The sequence below is a fragment of the Taeniopygia guttata genome, chromosome 5 (genome assembly GCF_048771995.1).
Source record: "Taeniopygia guttata chromosome 5, bTaeGut7.mat, whole genome shotgun sequence".
Taxonomy (NCBI): Eukaryota; Metazoa; Chordata; class Aves; order Passeriformes; family Estrildidae; genus Taeniopygia; species Taeniopygia guttata.
This window is the reverse complement of record NC_133030.1, coordinates 45,804,476-45,815,056: the sequence shown is the minus strand read 5'-3', so window position 1 is coordinate 45,815,056 and position 10,581 is coordinate 45,804,476. Positions and strand designations below refer to the sequence as shown.

At 34.8% G+C, this 10,581-nt stretch overlaps 1 long non-coding RNA gene across 2 annotated transcripts in view; it reads left to right on the top strand.

Annotated features, from left to right (window-relative positions):
- The first annotated feature begins 503 nt into the window (after nt 1–503).
- The window catches only part of LOC140684320 (uncharacterized), a 51,130-nt gene continuing 41,052 nt past the window's right edge, over nt 504–10,581 (top strand). The window contains exons 1-2 of one of the 2 annotated variants that reach the window (XR_012056449.1): nt 504–1,039; nt 7,868–9,427. This is a non-coding gene — a long non-coding RNA (uncharacterized lncRNA). The remainder of the gene's footprint in view (nt 1,040–7,867; nt 9,428–10,581) is intronic. The other variant, XR_012056450.1, reaches the window with a different exon arrangement.

Sequence of the window (10,581 nt, the reverse complement as noted above, 5' to 3'; positions counted from 1 at the left end):
GTATTAGCTTTCTAAAAATATAATGATCGGGAAATCAATGACAAATTATATTTTATTGTGTGAAGAATATCTATTGTGAATCTATTAAAGCTTTTACTGCAAGGTAAGGAGGAAGAAAGTGTATAACAGACAGTAAAGAAACATAACGATCACTAAATTTTAAGGATTGTTAAATAACTATACAGCAGAAAATGTGATTTAGATATTCTAAAACAACAATTCTGATTCTCAGATGGACACAACTCTCTGTGACTTCATGAGAAACTTGAAGATATAACCCTTAGAATATTTTATATTGATGAAAAAATCAAATAGAAAACATGCTTAAAAGTACTATGTGTGCTGGCATGGAAACCGGAGTGATTAATCACAAAAAAGTGAGGATGAGACAGCACAAGTGTCAGCTTCTCCTAAAATATACCTTCAGAATATAAGGCAAAAATTATACCAAAATAGTTATAAAAAAAATACTGAATATGCAATAAAAATACCTCCAGAAAGATTAGTATATATGAAGAAAGGGAGATATAGTGTCTTCAAGCAATTCTACCACTAACTAATAATTTTGGCTGCATGAGAGACAAATCATAAGGGCATGTCCATTGAGTATTGCTGCTAACTCTCTGGGAGATAAAAGGCTTTGTGAGTGAGTATTTAGTAAGGGCTCCTCTTGGCTTTCTATTGATGTTGGATAATCCCTTGGCTATCTTAAAGTAATCTCAGGAATTTGAGGTTTAAGGAATTTGACAGGAATGTTGAAGGCCAAATTCTCCTCTTCCCATGCAGCTGATAGACAATATAAAAGCCAAAGAGTGTCTGTGTTAAAGAGCACATGGACTCCTGACTACATCCCAGAGATTAGGATGCGGCTTGGCTCTGCAGAGAAGGCCGTGTGCTAGGGCTGGTATAATGCATGGCTTAATGGATCAGTTGTCTAAAATAATTTCTACAGACTTCATGAGCTGTCCCTCCAGGCTGAAGAGCTCATCTCCTGCTTTCTTTTGGCCTCCTCAACCTCATTCCTATTTCTTCCCTTCTGGTGAGTCCAATTTGATTGTGATACCCTCATTCGATTGTGATACCCTCATGTACTGCAAGTTTAATCAGATTTAAAATCCAGATGTTTCAAGTGAGGAAGTGCAATAAATGGTGAAATCAGGGGGAATGATGGCATTACTATGGCAATGTTGGATTATATACTAAAAGATTTACTCAACTCTGTCTGAATTCAACAAGAATATTTAATTCACTTTTGTATTAGTTTGCCTGAATTCTTCCTAATACAAGGGTTTTTTTGGGGTTTGGAGTTTTGTTTTGTTGTTTGTGTGTTTGGTTTGGTTTCTAAATAGCCAGTGACTGCAGATTTAATCTGGAGGCTTTTTACAGATATATGACCTGTAATCTTTTCTTTTTCCTAGTAAAGATGAAGATGCATGTTCATTGAGTTTTGATAGGAATCATGTGAAATTGCATCTGAATCTTCAGATCTTTAGATGAAATTCAGGGTTTTCAGTCATGTCTCCTGTGATCAAGCAGCAGAATCTACAGGAAATAGGAGGGGAAAAAAACCAAGACACCTTTAAGGTGTCTTAAAGAGAAATGCCATCATTTCCTTCATTATTTTTAGTGTCTTGATGTGCAAACAGCAGTAAATTACTTTGTTTCTTAGATTCTCTATCTGTAAAACTGAGGAGAAATCTCCCTAAATACCTTTGTCTGTGTGTAAAGACTTATTGGTTTATAAAAAAATAAAAGCTCTTTGAAGCATTTATACTCCATAGATATTGTGCATTACTTTTTTGGGATTTTTTTTCTTTTTGTAATCTTTTAGTTTGAGTTTCATTGGTTTTAGTTTTGCAAAGAACATGCTTGCCTTTGCAGCTCTGTGCCAGGATTATCTGTGTCATGTAGAAGCTGCATGTGCTTTCCTTTTGACACTCTGTATTAGCACAGCAAATTGTTTCATTAAGTGCCACTTGTTCAGTAAGTGCAACAAAATTAAAGCTGAAGAAGATGAATCATATATGAGGGCAGGGATCAAGGAGCTGTTTATTTTACAAATGTCTCTAATAGGCATATTTCTTCTTTAAATCAAGGAAATATTTGACTCATATCAATGGAAGAATCAGTATCATAAAAGGGCATCTGTACTTTTCCAGGCTTTGTGTGTATAATTAACTTTCAAAAAAATTTCATCACTTCTTCATGCACTACTTCTGCATTAAAATATTTCTTAAGTGTCAGATATTTGTAACTCTAATTGTCAAGGATATGATTCAAAATTGTGAATTATTTTAAAGGCAAAAAGATAGAAATAAGGGTCAACTGCTTATCTGCAGTTCAAGAAAACTTGTTAGGAGTGTTTTAAATTATCCAGTAAGTCTTATAATCCAAGTAGAAGTCTGCAAGTTAAATTTGAAAAGGTATTAAATAAACCACTAAGTGCTATCTCTTTTATATATGTACTTGAATTCACAGAATATTTAGTATGATCATCATACTGTGAATTCATAGGTACACTATACAGGAAATCTGTAAGAGTGCATTTGTAATGACTCTAAATGGCCATATTTGTGTATTTATAGATCATGCCTATCTTGCTTGATGTAGTAAAGTGAATCAAAGTAATGACTGCTGAGTCATAATCATCTGCTTTGGAAATCATTCTGGCCCCTTCAGCATACCTCATAGCGTATGGATATCTTAGAAGTTAAATTTGCCTGAGATACATATTATGAGTCAAGAAGGTGGAAGAAAGATATTTTTTGTTCTATTTTACACCTTGTTTAGGCTTGCAGCATCAGTGGCCACTTGTCTTTCAAGTTATCAATTTCTTTGACTTATCTTACCCTAAGTTTTATTCTACATTAGTGCAGGTAGGAATTAATTTCTGAATATGTCAAATGGTCAAAATTCCTTGAAAGTTTTAGGGAATGTGTATTATTTTGCTCTTTACTTTGTGAAATAGTACAATACATACTTCTTTAATACTGTAAAATCTTTTCACTGTGTTTGGAATCATAGAAAGCTCCCATAAATGTTCCCCTCATAGCAAGGTGCTTTCTCTGGATGCATTTTGTCTAGGTGCTTGGAGTGATGACTCAGCTGTAGAGCGTTTTTCATACAAACCTCGCTGAGCTGACTGGTCACCGAATTGTCCACTGTGCTAGATCTCCTTGGAATTAATCAGGGAATGATTTTGATAGTATGGAACATCTTGCTGTACCTGTGATCCAAGCTCTTTCAAAGCAGGAACAACAGGGCAGCAGATTTTCCTTTAGAGATAGATCATGGTCCATACACATTTTAACATGCCTTCCAAAGGAAACCATGGCACAGGGATGCACACTCAGGTCTCACAAATGCACAGATGAGTTGTGGGTATACAGGCATACAGGCATTAAGAGGGTAGGGACATTATTCAGCTCCAGTGGCTTGTGGCATAAATTATTTTTTTTATGCTGTTACTGAGCCACAGTTTCACTTTACTTGCAAGAATATGATGTATAGTAAAATGCACTGACTTTTTCTCAATTGAAGTGTGTGCTTGGCATTATCAGGGTGAAGATACAAAGGAAAGCTTGTCACTAACTTTAAAGAAATTACTGCACAAAAGTTTTAAAGCATATAAAATCCATTCCTGATTTATAACAATACAAAGAAATGAGAAAAAAAGTGAAGACTGGATTAGGAGGATGCTTAGTGCAGCCAGTTCTAAGACATGGCATTTCTTTCATTCCACTACTTCTATACTACTAGGAGTTTAATATCTGTGTGCAGCTCCAATGAACAAAAATTATTGTAATTAGCCACAGTGGTAACTGTGATCAATAAAAGAAAAATGCCAGAAAAATTGAGCTGAGTATAAGCTCAGTAATAATGAGCTGAGTATTAATAAACTCAGCAATAATGAATATTGATAATTCTGCCTATAATGGTTTGGTAATAACAATGTCCACCTGTAAACTTAAAACCAGGAAAAAAGTATCTGAAGTGTATCTTCTACTGAAGACCTACTGGCTTAAAGCAGGGCAAAAATATCTAAGGCAATAAAGTTTATTTTAAGGAAATATAATTTCTTTCCTAATTCTTTATCCTCCCCTTCTGCTAACCAAGGAGGAAACCATATTTAAGCACTATTTTAGAAAGGCATAGCTTCAAAATATTGCCAACAGAAAAACTGTAGTTTTGGGGAAGGCAGAAAATGATGTCTGCAAAAGATCTTGATTCCAACCAGATGACAGTAATAAAAGAAAAGTGAAATGGAAAGAATCCTGAGGCAGAGGCAAGAAGGTGTTACCAAGTTCAAAGTATTTTTAAAAGTATTTCAGTAGAGCTACATTTCAGAGGGCAATCAGACCATAGCCTGAAAGTCTGGGGAATCTGTAGAAATGATTCACCACAGCTGCTCTTCAGTTTATTGCATCTGAAAGTAAAGACCTCTGTTAAAATAAAATAAAAAATTAAAAATGAAATTAAAAAAAAAAAAAATGAGAGAGAGAAAGGAACGGTAATGAGGAAGATCCAGCACCTCAGGAAAAAAGCCTGAACAGGAAGGCAAAAGGGAATCTGTTATATTACTCAGGCAGCTGAACAGGCTGCTGAACTCTGGCCCAAAGATGGTGAATGTCAGAAGTCTGCCACACACATTTCCTGTTTTGCATTGTTTCATGAATCCCAAACAGCTGCTGTGCCACTGAAGTCAGGAAAAGCCTCACCCAGCTCATTGTTTTGGACAAGATGACAAAAAATATTAATGACGCAAAATTAGAATTTTTCATGCCAGGGCCACCAGTCTGTCCCATGGACTTTGACATGGCCAGGAATTTATGCTGATTTTTGGTTTACTTCTTATAACTTTAACCTTTGAGATACCAGAGAAAATTTTGTGTTATATCTACTATGTTATACTATACTATTTATTGTCATTTATTTTAATGTAATTGAAAAAAACAACATTAGGGACAGTATGAATTGATGTCTAAAGAGATATCATGATAGAAACAGAAAAACTGAAAGATAATTTAATTTCTTGGACAGGAAGCTTTCAAAGAAAACTGAACATTCACCTTGAAAATCTATTGTCACTAGAGAGTTTTAAATTATATCTATTTGAGGTTTTTTTCCTCAATATGATCACGTCAACATTTTATTAAAGTATAAGGATTACAGTTTATAGACATTTTCCTGAAGAAAAACTTATGTCTTACTAAAGACTTAATCCACCTTTTGAATTAATACAAGCATTCCTACCGATTTTACAAGAAGTTGCATTAAATTACGCAGTATTTGAATAAAGTGGTTAGTAGGATCTTTCATCTCTGCTTATTTTTGAGCAAATCAAAAACTCTTACATATGATCCCTTGTTTTTATAGAATAGCAGGATATTTTAGGCTGGGAGGCACTTGGAGATCTTTCAGTCTTAATGACAGCCATCCTGCTTAATGACAGTTTATCAAAGCAGATTTAAAAGATCAATTGCTTACCCCTGAATGGAAATTATTTCAGTTGAAAATGTTCTTTCAAGAGAGTATCTACAGATAGATTATTTAAAAACTGATGCCAACTAAAGATTTCAGCTGTAAAGATACAATACCTATCTCTTTACTAGCATGTAATTTTCTCGGATATCCCCTAGGACAAAATCACTTTTAAAATTTATTTATTTTTATTAAATGTGCAAACCTCCTCTCCTGCAAGAAAAAATGTATAGTTATCAATTACAACTAATGAGCATTTTTCTCTGAAGCTGTGAAACAGAAAATATTAAAATGTTCTTTAGATAAGTACAAATTTGTAATGTCTTAATGACAGACATTGTAAAAATCTTATCACACTGTATGAAACAAATTCTTGGCCAGACAAAAAGCCACCAAAGTTTTTCTTTCCTTTGTTAATCAACTTTGAGACTTCAGTCATTAGGAGGTTTGTATAACTCTGGTCCATTTGGCAGACTGTCAGGAAGGAGTCAATACTATTAATAGCAAAAGTTACAACAAAAGTTCAAAGGCAAAAAAAAAAAAAAAAAAATTAATAGACTGAGACTGCTTTGCTTATAATTGGTCCAGAACCTTTCAGAAGGAGAGCTCACACCACTGCAGTACTGGATATTAAATCTTTAAAGTCAATGTGGAAATCACCAATGAAAAGAGAAAGTGAGGAAAAAGGGTGAGGAAAAGACTGAAAATAATGACCATCAAGTTATCAAAGTTATCAAAGTACATAGTATCAGATTTTATAAACATGTACAGAAATTTAAAGGATTCCAGCATTTGTACATATTTATGGATGCAAAGCATTAGAATTTATCCTTTGTAGCCCTGCAGTATGAAAGGAAAACAACAGTCAGCAAAAGATGTGCAGAAGACAAAATTTAAAAGATCAACTTTTTCTGATTTTTTTGGCAGTTGAAAGGAGCAAACTAGGAGTAAAATATATCTGTAGCTCTTCTGAAGATTTTACTGAAATAATAAATACAAAAAGCAGTCAAATTTACATTATGTGAGTCTTTTGTATTAATAGCATATCATTACCCTTGTCAGAAACTTCCAGTCCAAACAGGAACCAAACAAACTAAAGACTTCATAATCACCTCTCTTTCAAGACTCTTAGCATTTCCTAATGGATCAGACTCCACAAAATATATAAATTCTTTTCTGAATTACCTCTGATTTATTTTGTTTTGGAAATTTGTCTTCAAAAAGGAGATGGAAGTAAGGCAATCATCCTGAAAGAATTCACAGAGGAATTACCCAGAAACTACAACCCTGTGGATGGGTTAGATGTCTTTATGACTTATTTTATACATGAGGTCAGCCAAAATAATCATTTTGGTCCTTTTGATATTAATAGCTACTGTCCTACTTCCTCTCCTTTGCTCTTTTATTACTTGTAAATGAACATGAAGTCTGATCTAAGAATCCCCATTTCTGAATGTTTGATAGTTACCCACCTGGGACAGACTGAGACGGCCTTCTAAAGGTGAAAGGCTCTGCACAGCAGGCTTGTTTTAGCAGTGTACCTCACCTGTACATCAGGGAAGGGCTAGCTCAATAGATCTCCGAACAATACGTAAAAAAAAATGCAGATGCTACAAATGTTTACTTTCATGAGCTTCTGATATCATGCTCTGTGTTATACTTACTCTATGGAATCGCTGTTCAGTCCTTTAAAAGCCTCGTGGGTTCACAGTCTTTAATTTTTATTTCTTACTTTCTCTCCATAGCATGGGAAGGCATTGCAGCACCCTTTCCCAGAACTGTACTGATTTGGAGAAAGGAACTACATTTTCTTCCCCTCCTCCAGTAACATGGCAAATTTTTCCTAGATATTAAATTCTATGTAGTTGGGCATATATTTTAATCCTATGCCGCCAACTTCAGTAGAAATTTTGACTTCTAGAATACCTAGGACCAAAAAGAGTTCTTTACACCACGCCATTAGAGATTTTTCAAATTAATGGGAGTCAAGGCCACAAACAACAACACCTAACATTCTCAGTGGTAAAAGTAAAAATTTGATTTACATACAATAGAGCTTCAGTTAAAGTCTCAGTTCTTGAGAAGCTGAAAATCAATGCTGTCATTGGGCCTATAAATTCCTAATGACTGGAAGTGCCAAGTTACAGCAGACAATATTATTATTTCATTTTAGAGGTTTGTACTTTAGGCATATCCAGCTGGGCTATTGTAATTTAGAATTCACACCTTTCTGTTAAAAAACTATCATAGGACTCCACTGCATACCTGGCATCACTGTATTTTATTTATTTGGAATAATGGAATGGCTGACTTGACTTTAAAAACAATTGTGCATTTTCTCAGGTTGATTCTTGCCTTTTAACTCTCCTGTCTTTCCCTTTTCCAGTGCCACAAGCCCTGAAATTGCCAAACTGGACCTTCGACCCGTGTTTTAAAAACAAGAGTAGGGATTTCCTCTAAGGAAGATGTCAGCAGCTGCATGTAAATCAGCCAGCCATTCAGGGAGTACTTGAGCAGGCAGCTTTCCCTCAAAGGCAGAGAGATATCATCTTAGCAATGTGACTCAAGGACAAAAGGACATGGCAAATGAAATAACTCCAAATATAATCTACCAGCAGCCTAAAACATTTTAATAGTTGGAAGTTGCTCCTTATCCTGGGGAAGCTTATTTCCTTTTTCTATTTGGCAAAATCTGTTGATAAGGCAGTCAGCTTTGCTATCACGGGTTCAAGCTAACCAAAAAACTTGCAATACAAGAGAGTGTTGAAATATTTCTTTGGGCTTGTTTGACTGTGTGTGACTGTGAATAGTGCATCATGACGTGTGTCCTTTTTTTTTCCATCCCCTGAAGGGAGAACAGGATAGTATTCCATTCACATAGATCACTGATTAATGTTCACAGCTCTCAGCATTCACTGGCTTCAGGAGTTGTTTATTGAAAATATGTAGCTGAGTCTCAAAGCCAACAACATTCCCCCAGGGTGCCCATTAAGCAGAAGGGCAGCACAGTTGTAAACAATCTACTTTGTAAAGTCAAAGAATTTGATAGAAAAGACATCTAAGTATTATTTAGTAAATATTTCATATTTTGCAATGTGTAGCTTGCAGGAAGAGAGAAAAAAATGGGAAAACAAAAATGTAAAAAGTTATTAAAGAGAAAAAAATCTAATATTAATCTAAAAATGTCTCTCTAATAGCAATCGAATAATATATTTTTTCTCTCAATGCATATATCATAAAATCCCCATCAGTGCCAGTGGATGAGAATGGGCTCCATAGATAAGCAAGGAGAAACAGAGCCCAGTAACAACGAGCCAAAAGAGGAAAAGTGTGCATTGGGAAGGTCCTGTGTAAGAGCTTCCCAAGGAGAGATAAAGCTGTGCTGAACCCAGTAGGACTGGTAAAGTCAGGACAAGAAGAACATGATGCCTCCATGGAAAATCGCAAGCACACATGGCACCCACTGCAGCTCTCTGCCCTGTGGCCAGTGGCTGCTGGCACAGCAGGGCCATGAAGCCTACAGGAGAGATTCTGCACCCACAGACCCTCAAGGGCCTCCCCTAACACCTCCCTAGAAAGGTCCTGGAACATCTCAGCCAGCCCCACTGCTTTAGGGGAGCACCCAAAAGGCATCACCTGCTGGGGCTGACCTCCCTGCTGCTTCTTCTTTCTGGTAGCTTGGAAGGAGTGGGAGAAGATGACAATAAACTATGTTAGTACTTAAGTGTGTGTCTGTTAAAAGCAACAGCTTGATTCTATTATTAATAATAGCTTAATACATAAAGATGTTCCAAGAAATACTGGCTGTAATCTGTGCCTCCCTTCTCTTCCAATTCCCTGTTACACAGAGGAATTTACAACAGATACACGCTAAGAGAAATAGAGCAAGGAGGAAATACAGCAACATTGTACCACTGCAGGTGCTACAGAGTCCAATAAACAAATGGTGGGTCTTTAAAATTTAGTCAAGAAAAGATGTTTGTATGGATAGACAATTATGCTTTGTATGTAAGAACAGTAAGCTGTCTGAAATTGGTATATTTCTTTCATATTTTGTATAATTGCAACAAGTTACCTAAGCACATTTATCTCCTTCACCCTTTGCACAATACTCTCTTAAAAAATTCTAGAGCAGAGAGCTTGTCTTTCAAGTGCTTGCAAAGAATTTATCTCCACACTGTAAAATAAGGCTGGGTATAAAATTAAATAAATATTAATAACAACTGATTGAAACAGATGAAAATGGAAAGTTTTAAACAGAAATGTGTGAGCATCCAGCCTCAATTTTGCATTGCCTTGAAGCATTAAAATTGAATTTTATAGAACCACTGTTCTCTCTATTCATTTTATCAGTCTTATCATATGTAGAGATCATCAATGTACGTGAAATGTTAATTAAGGAGAACAGCTTGTCTGAAGAATTGTAGCTTTAGAAATATCACTTTCTAAGAGTAATAATTACATCACAGAGACATTGTCTTCTCTCTATTTGTTTTTAAATGGTTCAACAACCAATTCTGATTTGGTGAAATATACTAAGAGAAAACTCCCATTTTATTAAAAGTACACTTGATTATTTTTTTTATTGCTGATCCATATTACATTTCTTCTAAGCTGAAAAATAATGAATTAAATTTTTTAAAAATCTGACTTTTTAAACTTTTAATAATATATTAGCAAACTTTAAACATCCATAGTACTAATTGTTTTATTTATTAGATCTGATAAAAATTAACACAAATCCACTGACCTTAACTTTGTATAATTGTTTGCTAAAATGTGCATGCAGCTTCTCTTTTATTCTGGGTTTTTTTCATAATGTTCGGTCTAAATAGCTTTATTTCATCCAATTATAAAAGAATAATTAAACCCCCCAAACAGCAAAAACAACAAAACACCTTAGCAGCAGAAAAAATTGAAAATTATCTGTATATTAATTGCCAAATTTATCATAAATTCTGAGAATTAGTTTATTTTAAATCTTGTATTGAAATCCAAAATCAGTGTCGTTTCTCAAAGCTTCAAATTTCATTGCAAATCCCTGATATTGCAAAATGTAATGCATATTAAAATTAACACTTGCTTTGAGGGTTCTATTAA